The sequence below is a fragment of the Haemorhous mexicanus genome, chromosome 6, assembly GCF_027477595.1.
Source record: "Haemorhous mexicanus isolate bHaeMex1 chromosome 6, bHaeMex1.pri, whole genome shotgun sequence".
NCBI classification, from domain to species: domain Eukaryota; kingdom Metazoa; phylum Chordata; class Aves; order Passeriformes; family Fringillidae; genus Haemorhous; species Haemorhous mexicanus.
In genome coordinates this window covers 28,190,230-28,202,464 of record NC_082346.1, presented here as the reverse complement: position 1 = coordinate 28,202,464, position 12,235 = coordinate 28,190,230, and the positions used below count along the sequence as shown (strand labels likewise).

At 49.3% G+C, this 12,235-nt stretch overlaps 1 protein-coding gene across 11 annotated transcripts in view; it reads right to left on the bottom strand.

Moving 5' to 3' along the window:
- Positions 1–8,855, bottom strand: part of MGA (MAX dimerization protein MGA) — a 60,402-nt gene extending 51,547 nt beyond the window's left edge. For 5 of the 11 annotated variants that reach the window (XM_059849493.1, XM_059849499.1, XM_059849500.1 and 2 more), the window contains exons 1-2: positions 8,663–8,847; positions 5,454–5,572 (exon numbers count right to left, since the gene is read on the bottom strand). The gene's annotated coding sequence lies outside the window, so the exon portion shown is untranslated. Of the gene's footprint in view, positions 1–1,204; positions 1,313–5,453; positions 5,573–7,539; positions 7,656–8,662 lie in introns of those variants that run through there. The other 6 variants (XM_059849494.1, XR_009486930.1, XM_059849504.1 and 3 more) reach the window with 6 other exon arrangements.
- Between the last annotated feature and the right edge of the window lie 3,380 nt (positions 8,856–12,235).

Below are 12,235 nucleotides of genomic sequence, written 5' to 3'. Positions count from 1 at the left end.
CAGAGTAACAGTTTCTGTTCTCTAACACTCAAAAGTTCTTATGTTGTATACTGAAGTAGCTATTTCTACCACAAGCACCACGCACAGTATCAAGTCAGTCTAAAACATGCGTGGTTAAAATGTGATTATGGACAATTAGAGTAATCAAAATCTACATTATTTCAGCACTAGCACAGTCTGGTACCAGAAAACAATTTAATATATTTTATTACATTTGGTGACACACAGGAGCCTGTTTTATTATAGCACATAGACTCTAATCCAGTATTTCAGGGGAAACACGTGTATTTGTGGAAGCTGACGTTCTGAACAGCGTCAGAGATTTCCCCTCTCCATACAGAGACCTTGTATTTGAGAAGCAGCGTCCAAGCAGGGCGCAGCGGCCAAAACCACTCACAAGTCGCACTAAGACCGGTCAAAAGCAGGACGACAATCAGATGCGAAAGCGTCCTTCTCGAATAAACAAACCAACCCAACTCCCCACGCGCTCCGGGACGGGCGGGCACCAGGAAGCGCCGTGGGAAGGTGAGCGACGGCGGCGCGCGAGCCCCGGGGCTGCCCCGCCCGCCACCACCCGCCGCGCGCTGCCGCCGGGAGCCCCACGGCGCGCGCCCAATGGCAGCGGGCACCGCGCGAGCCGCGCCGCCGTTCAACACCGACCGACCGAGCGGGCACCAGGAGGGGCCCGCCCCGGGAACGCCGGCGAGAGACGGGGGCCCCGCCCCGGGCAGGTGGCGTCACGGCTGCGGGCCGAGCGCAGCACCTGTCGCTTTGAATGCCCTCCCCCCCCGCCCGCCCCCCGCTGCCCTCCCCGGCCGCGCCGGACCGACCCCAGCCAGAAGCCTCGGGACGGGGAGCGGCAGCCACCCAGGAGCAGCGGAGCCAGAACGACCGCCCGCGCCAGCTGGCTGAGGGCAGCGGAACGAGCGCACATGGGGAAACCGCGCCGCTCTCTGCCGGGACCCGGCGCGGCTCTGCCCGGCGGGGCGCGCGCTACCGGCGCTCCCGAGGCGGCCCGCGCGCAGCGGCGCCTCGCGTGTCCGCCGGGGCGCGGCCGACGGGCCCGGGCCCGGCCGCCTCGTGCCCGCGCCTGGTGTTAATTTTCGCAGTTCGGGCTGCAGGCGGAGGGCGCGCGCAGAGGCGCGCGGGGTTCGCGCGCGACGCGGCTACTGCTCCCGGCGCGGCCCCGTTCCCCGGTCGTTACCGTGCGCGAAGCGCGCGCGGCCTCCCGCTTCCTTTCTCACGCGGACCGTGTGTCCGCCAGCTGGGGACAACGTGCGTGCGCACCGTGCTGACGTCATGGCGCCGCAGCGCGCGCAGGCGCACAGCAGGCCGGCATCCCCCTCCCTCCCGCCTGCCCGTCACGTGCCCGCGCCGAGCGCAGGGCCCGCTGCCCGGCCCGGCCCGGCCCGGCCCGCGCAGCGCCGCCCGCGCGGGGAAGCTTCTCGAACGGGCGCGCTCGCGCACCGGCGGCCGTCGAAGGCCCCGGGGTCCGGTCGAGCGGCTCCGCCTCCCTCCGCGCCAGGACTGCGCGCGAGGCCCGCGGCGCACGGCGCCCCCCGGCGGGCCGAGCGGGGCGGCACCGCCCCGCCATCCCCGTGCCCAGGGCAGCGGCCGCCTCATCCGGGAAAGGAGCACCTCTCTCTGCGCCGGCAACGCGCACCGCGCCTCTCCACACTTGGCAGCGCTGCCGCCGGCAGGAACCGGCCACCTCCCGCGGAAACCCTCAGCTGAGGAAGTAACGCAGTCATCGGTATTTCCATCGTCTGAGCAAGTTCTCGCTGACCGGCCAAAGCGCGGCTCAGACCTTGACCACGGCAGCTGCGGTGTCTCTGGGAGGGCCAACACAGACCTGTCACACCGCGCTCCCTGAGCCGGGCCCTGGGCCGTGTTACCGAGGCGCTGACAAACGGAGAGGCCGGGCTCAGGGCAGCCTGGCACGGCCTCGACAGAGCTCCCCCGCCCGAAGAACGGCGCTGCGCAGTTGCCGCCCCATGCCCAGCCTGCCAGGCCTTCGCAGACACCGGGGGAAATAATTACATGTTATAAACCGGGCACTTCTGACAATAAGCCCACTAAAACACAATTCTGAACGTTAAGGGAATTCACACCAAAATGCATCAAAGCTGCAGGCAAAAACACCCCCATGAAGCCCTCCATCCCATCCCTTTTTCCATTAAGGTTATTCATTTTACAACACTGTATCCACTATGAAACGACAGACACACATGGTACTAGAAGGCAAAGACTTAGTAGGGTGACACCAAGGTCCAGGCTCATCCATACTCCCAAATTTTGCACTGACTGTTGCCTACCAAAAACTATAAATTTGTCAGGACTGCTCCTCAATATGTCAGGTTTTTTTTTTTGTCTTATTTGAAAACCAGGCAGAAGAAGAGCAACATTACAGAAGGTCAGCAACCCTTTGGAAGTTTCTTGGCAACATAAGTTTATGCTATGGGAAAATATCTCAGAAGCACAGAACTAAAGAAAATAGATTTTTAAGAGACTTGACAAGCGTGCACCAAAACATTAATACAGGTGGGTCTGTATGGAGGCCCAGAGGAATGCCACCAGCTCTGTGCGTGTATGCACACCTCTGTGTCTAATGGGCAGGGTCTTGTGGGTGGAGGGGTGTTGGACATCACGTAAGCAAGGCAGTCTCAGCCACCTGAGAGACAGAGCAGGTGCCAGCACTGGGAACAGCACTGTGGCCTGGAGCTGCTGTGTCCACATGGCAGCAACCAGGGAGACTGGGATTCAGGAAGCAACAGTGTCTATACTCTGCTGCTGAAGGGGCTCTACCATACATGTAAATATAAATACATATATAAAAAATATATATATACATACATACATATACACATGTATATACATGTACATGTATGACCTCCTCCTGATCAGACAGGGAAGGGAACAGGATATGGCTGTCTCTGCTGTGCTCCTGTATGTGTGTGTCTGCCTGATTGGTGTGGCCAGACATGTTTACATGTAAATGTCGTGTGCATGTGTTCTGTGAACTTGTGGCTACCAGCAATATATTTTCAGCCTTATTACTGGACATATGTGAGGCATGGAGCTGCAACAGCCTCAAGGTGTTGGATCCAGCATAGTATTTTTCCTGTAACAAATCCAGTCAGAAATAATTACACCAATTTCAGGGATAGTCATTTTATACCTACAGTCATCACATATTCTGTGGAGCAGCCATCGAGTTTTAGGGCCACAGGATAGAGATGCTATTTTGTATTAACCAGTTTGCTTCTGAACAATGACAATACAGAAATAAGCGGGTTTTTTTTCAGCAAGAGAGTAATTTGTACAACTGAGAACAGACACAGAACTAAAGAGCAGACAGTACCCCTGTTCATGGCCCAAAAGTCACATGTTCCAGTCATGATAAAAGAAACAAACCAGAGACTGTTGACATTGCCAGAGATTTTGCTACAGTTTAACCTAAGGCAGGTAAAAATGCTTGCCGGCACCAAAACTGAACCCCTGGTTTATCAAGGGAACAGATTCATCAGTAGAAGTCACACCAATACTATAGACTTCCACCAGCTTAAGTAAACCAGTTCTAAGCAGCTTAAAGCTGACAAGAAACAGCAGTGCTGCCCTAAAGAACATCATCTCATTTAGATCACTATGAACACCAGTTTTAAGGACTTGTTTGTGCTAAACATGAATTGGTAGCACAGAGTTTAACTGGCTTGCACCTACTGAATCCCTGATCAGAGGGAGTTACAACCATTCCATTCCTGGCTAGTTTAAGGTATTTGAAATGCTCAAGTTCACTACCAAGACGTACACTCTTCCCCCAAACGCTTCTTGCAGACATATTCCCGTGAAGGTATGAACTAGAGTCTTTACAAGCTGCATTTCAGGACCCAGTAAATCACACTCCTGTTTTCCATAACGCCTACATGGCGCTATAAAGCACCCACTCAAGCCTACCTGCTACAAGTAATAGGAAACTGTAACTGTTAGAGCTACAGCAACAAACTGTTCTTCATCCATTCTTATGTTTAACCAGTGGTAAAGATTCAGTAACAAAGCATGAACTGGAGGGTCACAAGTCCCAGGCTTCGCTACAGATGTGTATGTGGGAGAACAACATATCCTGTAGAGTATATACAAATGTAACTATACATAGTTAAGCAAAACAGAACAACTGCCAACTTATGAAAAACACTCGAGAGGTAACGATTACATTTTTTGTTAGCAATCCCCTGAATACAAAGATTGCTACTACACGAGTAGATACATGACAGGACATTTCTGTCACACAACCATAGAAAGACACTACTACAGGAGCATTACTGGAGTATAAAGGAGGCTTTCAGCTCTTAAATTCACTTGCTAAAAACAAGCACTAGCTGAAACTACACTCACTACCTGGAAACAACGGCTATCAAAACAAGCTGTGTCAGTGTAACACACCCACAGCAGCAGTCAGCAGTTTATTACAGCAGTCTAAAGTTTACCACTAACTACAACCAGACAGCCCTGACTGGGCTCAAAAATCCCACATTTTGGACATCAAAAAAAAAAAAAAAAAAAAGGCAGCAAAACCCAACCACCAACCAAAAAACCAAAATCCACAAGCATTTAAATAGCTGAAAACATAGTGATGTTACAGCCAGAAGTGTTGAGCAATGTGCACACTAGAAGAGTTAAAATACAAAAACCATTCTTTCTTTAGATAATGTTTTGCCACTTTGGAGAATGATTAACAGTAGCAACCCACAGGAAATTCTGTTAATCCAACATAAACTCTGGATTAAACTGCACATAAAAAGGTATCTAGTCCCATCTTCTATGCCATAACCAGCCCCACTGGCCTCCAACTCCTTCTCCTTCAGTAGTAGTCTCCCAGAGCTTAATGTTTGCTATACACAGATGTCTCTAATAATTAGCAGCATCTATGTCAGCTCCAGACCTCTGTCCTTAAGCAACAGAACCAGGCCAAATTTACTTTAGGAAAAGTTTACCTAATGTTATTTTTGATACAAAACTAGCTTAAATTATTTTCTTAGCTTTAGTGAAGAAATATAGTTCAGTGCCAAGAAGATAAAAGATGAAAGTGGTGGCAGAATCTAGACGAAAAGTGAGATTAAGAAAATATTGAAAGAAATGGACTGTTGCAGGAAAAAAAAAAATGTTTTTCAGATATTTTTAGAACATTTTTTAGCTTTCTTGCTGATGCAAACATGCAGAAACACATGCTACAGCTGCAGTCAGAAAGCACTTATGCCCACAAAAAGTCTGACACAGCTTGTGCACTCCTAGCTTTCAGCCCAGAGCCTTGCTTTATACTGAAACCAAATTCACACCACACTCAGAGTCACAACTATTGCAGGATGAATAGGTGGTAGTTCAGAAAGTGTTTCACCACCTGAGAGCTACACACCTGCAAAGAGCAGCAGCTGCTTTTGGAGGAACAAGGCACATACCTGGGAGGGTGGAGGAAAGAGAGAAACTCCTGCTTCCTCTCTCCAACAGCCATACCATGCCGCAGAGTCCAAACTTCCAGCTCCCCATGAAGTCAGTAGTTTGTCAAATAGCATTAATCCTGTAACATACAATGTACAGTATTTTACATTTCTCAAGAGTTACCAGAACTTTTGAGAAACACTTCCCAAATACTGAAGATTGCAAAATGGAAACACACCCAACTAGATGTGAAAGTGAGTGCCATGATCTAGATGACAGGTGGTGAAGGGTCAAAGGTAGGATTACATGATTTTAGAGGTCTTTTGCATCCTAAATGATTCTGTGATTTCTGTTAAGAATGAACCACTGGTGAGTGGCCAGGGGGAAAAGCCAAAGTTAACTAATAATAAATGCTCTTTTTCATCTGTATAAAACATGTTATATTTAGGTAAGTGTATTTTATATTACTTCCCATATTTCATCAGTCAGTGATATGCCCATTACTCATACATTCGATGAATGCTGTATTTTTTAACATACTATTATTCCAACTACCAAAAATCACAAAACAAAACAATAAAGCAATGCTTTATGCTTTTTGCCATGCAACACTGGCAGAAACCAGACATAATCAGCAGGAATAGCACCATTTTGATGAATTTCAACCCCTTTATGGCCATCATGAGGAACATATATTACATACATGAATCTTCAGCTGGGGATCTTGTCCACATCATAGAAGAAAAAAAAAAAAATGAGGCAAATAGTCCTGAGCTCAGGAGTATCCTACTCATCCATCTATTTTATAGCAATACTCATTGCTACAGAGCCACTAATGGCTCAGCAAGTTAGAACTGCCGAGGAACCTGTATTCCCCTTTTAAGTAAGGATGAAAAAGAAAGTGACACTAAATAAAGTCCACACTGTTGGCAATGTGTTCCAGGTTTACATCCATCTCCACTACTGTTTATTGACTTACCCTGTGGTAAGGCATACCACACTAAATTAACAGAAAGCCCTATATGAGAGTTAGCAAAACAGCACAATTCCAACATCACAAGAATTTGTTTAACAGTAACTGAGTCACAGTCTTGTCATTCTCCAAATTGGCTTTTCCTGAAGATTGTGATTGGAACAAAGAATGCATTTTTATTGTAGATGGGTTTTATCTAGTTCCCATTCATTTTCTCTCTTTTATGCTGTTCACATTTCTTTAATGCCTTTCTGTTTTGGGCTTGATTAAAAAAAAAAATTATAAGAGCTTTTTTCTGGTTGCTTTCTTCTTGCGACACACCTTCATCATCCTTCTCACACATATCATTCTCACTGCATTCTTCCTTATCCAGTTCAGCAAAGGATTTATCCCAGGTACTAAAACTAGCCAAAATCTAACAGTGAAAGCACATTTCTTCTTTGTATGGAAAGGGAAGAGCAACTCCACCATCAAAACTTGATTCTTTGTTCTAAGGTTACCCAATCTTAAGAAAGATTAACAAAACAAAAAACCAATACAGCACAACACATCCTTAGTTATGGAAGAATAAGACTAGAGGAAAGCCCTGCTGGTGCTGCAGCTAATGGCATTGCTCCCTACGCACATTCCATGTCTGAGTGTTTTTTGTAGATCCTCTGCTGTCTATGAAACAGCAAACAGACAACCTCCTCATAGAGAAGAGCTCTTTCTCACTCCACTAGGCAGAGACCTATTTCATTGTGTTTGTAACAAAAATGTCTTGGACTTCCCATTTCTTAAGGAACCAGGTTTTAAAAACAACCACAAACTTAATAAACCATCTAGTGGATTTGTGTGTAAATGAAGAGGTGGCCTACAGTCAAAGAGAAAGAATTTTTTTTAAATTTTTTTTTAAATTTTTTTCTTCCTGGAAGGTAACCAAACAAATTTATTCACAAACGGTTTCCTCCAGTTGCACATTTTCCCTCATGGCAGGCACAACAGCGTCTGCACCAATACTGAGCCAGCAATGGGTGAGGTTAACAGCCATCTGCTGTTAGATGAAATACACAAGGGAACAAATGCTGCCCATCTCCACCAAACCTAATAAATACTGGGTTTTTCCCTACAAAAAGATGTACAAAAATGCTCACCTACGGGAACACTTTTCAAGCAGAATCAATTTCCCTTTCCAGTTCTCAGTACAGATTCACAAGGCACTGTGGCCGAGGGGACATAAAGGGTGCTGCAGCTGCATCGGGCAGAACACCTGCAAGCGACAAGACCAAAGCTTTAGCCTGCCCCTCTTCTTTAAAACGCCCTCGGTTTTCAGTCTGCAGCAACTTCAAATCTTCGGGGCTCTAGCCCATCCCATCAAGTGCGAACACAGACGGCCCATGCCCTCACACAGTTCACGTCGGGAGAAAGGCAGCGTGACTGTTGTGCAAGATTTGACATTTTAATGAGTCAGGCAAGATGCTACAACCACATAATGGGAAACCGCTCATCTCCCCGGGCTGCTGAAACAGCCGCTGGCCCTCGTGCCTAGCTACTCCTCACTGAGCTCGCCTTCGCGCTTCGACTCCCTTCCAAACTCATCAGCTCAGTACGAGCAGTTCCAAACAGGACGGTACCAAGGGCCACCAACGATGGCTGCCCCGCGCGCCCCCGCGGCCGCCCCCCGCGACGTGCCGGGGCGCACGCGCGCCGCCTGCGGGCCGCCCCGCCCCCGGCCGAGGGGCCCCGCTCCGGCCCCGCCCAGCCCGCCGGCCTCTGGCACCCAGGGGGCACCGGGGCCGCTTCCTGGGAAAGGCTCTTCAGTACCCCGGCCCTGTCTCATAGGTGGCGCCGGCCACGCCCCCACCGCAGACCGGTCCCTGGGAGCACGATGGCTTAGGGAGCAGCGGCAGCTGCCCAGGGCCGGGCCTCACCCGACCCTTCCCGGCTGGAGCGCCCGGATGCCGCTCGGTCCCTTTAAACAACCCCCCCGGTCAGGTGACGGCCGGCCGCTACCCATTGCCCGCGCCCCCGGGGCCCGTCCGCTCGCATCCCTGGACAGAGCGGCGCGGGGGCGCGCGAGGGGAGCGAGCGGCCGCCGGTCCCGTTCCCGTCCCGCGCGCGACCCCCTCGCCTCAAACGCGGCGCGGCGGCAGCGCGCGGGCAGGCGGCGCGCGCGCGCGTGATTGGGCGGCCGCGGCGCTCACGTGACGCGCGCACGCCTCGCGCCACCTCGAGTAAAAAACTTCCAAGGAGGGAGGGGGAGCGGACGGCTCTTACCTGACTCCGCGCGCCGCCCGGCAACGCCCCGGCCCAGGCGGCCCTCGCCCGCCACGCGCGACCTCCTGCCGTCCTCATTGGCCGCCGCAGTCCATCACGTGCGCTGCGCACGTTCCCTGCCCCTTCCCTTGGCTTCTCTCCCGCCCCCGCGAGGCCGGTGCCGGAGCGCGGCCGTGCGGGCGGGTGCGCCGGGGGCACCGGGGACCGGCGGCGGCCGCGCGGAGCAGCTGCCTCGCGACGCCCCGCCAGCGGCGCGCCGCCGATTGGCCGGAGCCGCCCGCCGACGCAGTTCCGCTCCCAGGGTGCCGCCGGCCACGCCCTTCCCGCCCCTCCCCCGGCCGTGCGCGAGGGATAACACGCCGCTCGCGCGTGGGGCCGCGCGGCAGCGCCTCCGGTGGCCGTGCCCCGCGCGCGCTCTTCCCGAGGGGCGGCCGCGCCCCGAGCGCGTTCCCCCGGCCACGCCGGTCCCGGCCCCGCCGGCGCGCTCCTTCCGCGACACTGCACTGGCTTCGGCCGCTTGCAGCGCCTTTCCGGGGCTCCTCGTCTTTCCTCCGCCTTCCGCATTTGTAAATCAGGGAAGAGGGGCTGGTGCGCTGCGGGATGCGATGTTCTGGCGGTAGCTGGAGCTACGGGCCAACGCCGACGGAGCGCTACTGGAGTTCAGAAGGATTTTCCCCGCTGTGGGTGCTACTCCCGCTGGCACGAGGCTCTCGGACCCGGCAGGGCATCCGGGGACGGGAGTGTTTGTGGAGCGCCCACGGAACTGCACTCACACCGATCCCCGAGTTACCGGGAAGCTACGTGTTCGCCGAAAGAGTTAAAATAAATATATAAATAAATAAATAAAGGCCCGTCAGCATAGCGATGTATTCATTAATGCCTCTAATGAATATAACAGCCCTGCGTGGTTTAAGCAAAAGGTGATTCTGGAGACTCTTATCCAGAAAATCTATATTTAGTATACAATGAAATAATGGAACAAATGTTGATTGAAAAAAAAAAAATACATAAACCCCCATGAGCTCTGGGCATCATGGATGTGTCCAGGTTGGCTGAGTTATGTAGCAATTGTAGCTGCATCAATGAGGAAGGCCAGGCCTCCTGTGCAGTCTGGAATAGTAATTTCAAGTTGACTAAGGTAAAGGCAGATCACATGTAATGGAACCTAATTTAAAACTTAAACAAAAGCTGGTGGTAAACAGCACCATAATGTAGCCTTGGGCTGAAATTTCTGTGTTGGAGGTCTTGGCCTCAAAAGGTGCTCAGTCATCACAGCAATCTTCATTCCACAGGCACTGTGACATTACTGAGAATGTGTGACAATATGGCTGGGGAGTCCATGAGGGAGGTAAAAAGGGAAGTCTCTTTAGACAAAGATTCATATTTCTGCAAAATTGAATTTTGTGTTGAATTGATACTGAATTGAGTGGTTGGTTCTCAGATCACTGAGAAGATCAAAGATATCTTCCCTCACATCTTACATCGTATTTGAGCAATCTGTATACAAAGGTTACAGATATATTAATTGGTACATAAACTTTTGTTGGGCTTTTACATTCTTACAGCTGAAGTTCAGAAGGGTTTGGGTGTCAATGAAGAAAGCACTGGTGGGCTTAGAACCTGTCTTTTTGGAATTTCTGGGCTGATTGAGGGATATCTTTTTTGAAATTCCTGCTGCTGTAAGGGATGAAGTGCCCAGTTCCCAGCTGCAGGATCTGTTTTACTTAATAGGCCAAACAGAGGAAACGTCATCCAAATAAAATTTACTGTTTAACATTAACTGTAATGATGTTGCAAACATATAAAAGGATAAAGAAGTAATGCCAAGGCAATCAACGATATTGGAGTTGGAAAAATGAAAGATAACACATGGAGGGGAAGTCTTTGAGAATCTCTCAGGGGGAAAAGACATTATGACTAGAGTGGTTTTGAAGGAAACCTGATGGTGTTTGTGAATATCACAGAAATGAGCCAAGTGTGTGTTACAGCTAAAAAAATAAAAAAGAAAAAATGTTGGTTTGGTCTCTAAGTGCAAAAAATATCCTTTATTGGAAAGAGGTAGATCTCATAACTGCTGTGTTGGAAAAGTTCCTATGCAAGCTAGATTGGGAAATCTTAACTTTAAAAATGTACACATCATTTGAAGCAGAGATGCCCAAATTACAAGTGAAGTTTTGCAGAACAAACCTTCTGTTTGTTGGCTTTTTTTTTTTTTTTTGAAAGATAAGTATTGGGAAACTAAAGTTCATTAGAATTGAGGAACCTTAAATAAGCAAGAAAAACAATTATTCTCCTCTCCCCCTCCTTTCCCTTCTGCATAAAACCTTAAAAAGGGAGAAAGAGCAGTCAGTACCTGTTCTTCCAGGGGCGTGTTTGCCCGGAGACCACACTGCTCTTCAACATCATCTGTTTACCCAGAGGCTCCCACTCACTATCCCATTTCTCTCCACCCTCCTGTTCACACATCGTTCGATGTGGGCCTCTTCACTTGAAATCAACACCCAGCTCTTTCAGTTCTTCCATCCCCACCCATCCTATTAAGAGTGATAAAATGGGCCTGGAAATCCAATAGGAGTGCTCCTAACGAGGAGCATATATAGGAAATAAAGGCTTTAAAACACTGAGCAGAAACAGGCACATCCTTTTATAAGAAGAAATTATGCAGGTTTTGAGTGGGCTGAGCTTGTGGGAGGAAGGAAGTGTGATACAAAGAGAAAGGGTGGTGCTAAATCTGGTCTATGCCTAAGGCTGGCATTTTATTGCCAAACTCATTACCTGCTCTGTTTATTCCTGATGACTGTAGAAATCAAACCCCAATAAACAAATTTTGTTTTCCCATCAATAATATCCATTTATAATTAATCAAAATGTAAAAATAATTACCTTTAAATGACAATAATTGCATTTAACAACCACCACAACCCTTATGTTTGAAGTATGTTATGTAAATGCTTTAATCAATCACTCAAAGCCTGCAAAATGTCAGATTAAGGATGCAACTTCCTGGGCACTGAGCGAGTCAGGATCATATGAAGAAAATAATGTGTGACTTTTTCATGAAATCAGCATTACACACATGGGAACCAGATAAAGATCGCTGAGATAATTGTGAAGCTGACATTTACTAGCTTTGCAGCATGGATTTTGTATTCCAAATAATGACCTTCTTAATACATGGAAAGGGTTCATTGGTGATGGTTGCTTTCTAAGAGTTTCCCTTGGTTACATTGGAGCTGCTGCTATTGTGCATCTCCGTCACAATTTAAACCTGAACCTTCCCTTTATACCGGTCACCAGAGCTGCACATTTACAGCGCAATTGTACAGCAAGAAAGGTTCTTCTTTCCAAAGCCAGAGGCCAGGAGTCAGCCACTGGGACTGGAGAGGTAAGGTGGAGAGGAAAGTCTGACAAGGTTTTCTTAAATAATTCGACAAGGAAAAATGGCAGGCAAAGCAGAAGACATGTCCCCAACTTTATTGCTGTTTTTGTTTCACAGACGTGATAAAGCCCCCCAAGATCTCATCGAGATCTCTAGACTGTTGCCCCTTACAGCCTTCCTTCTTACGTCTTCCT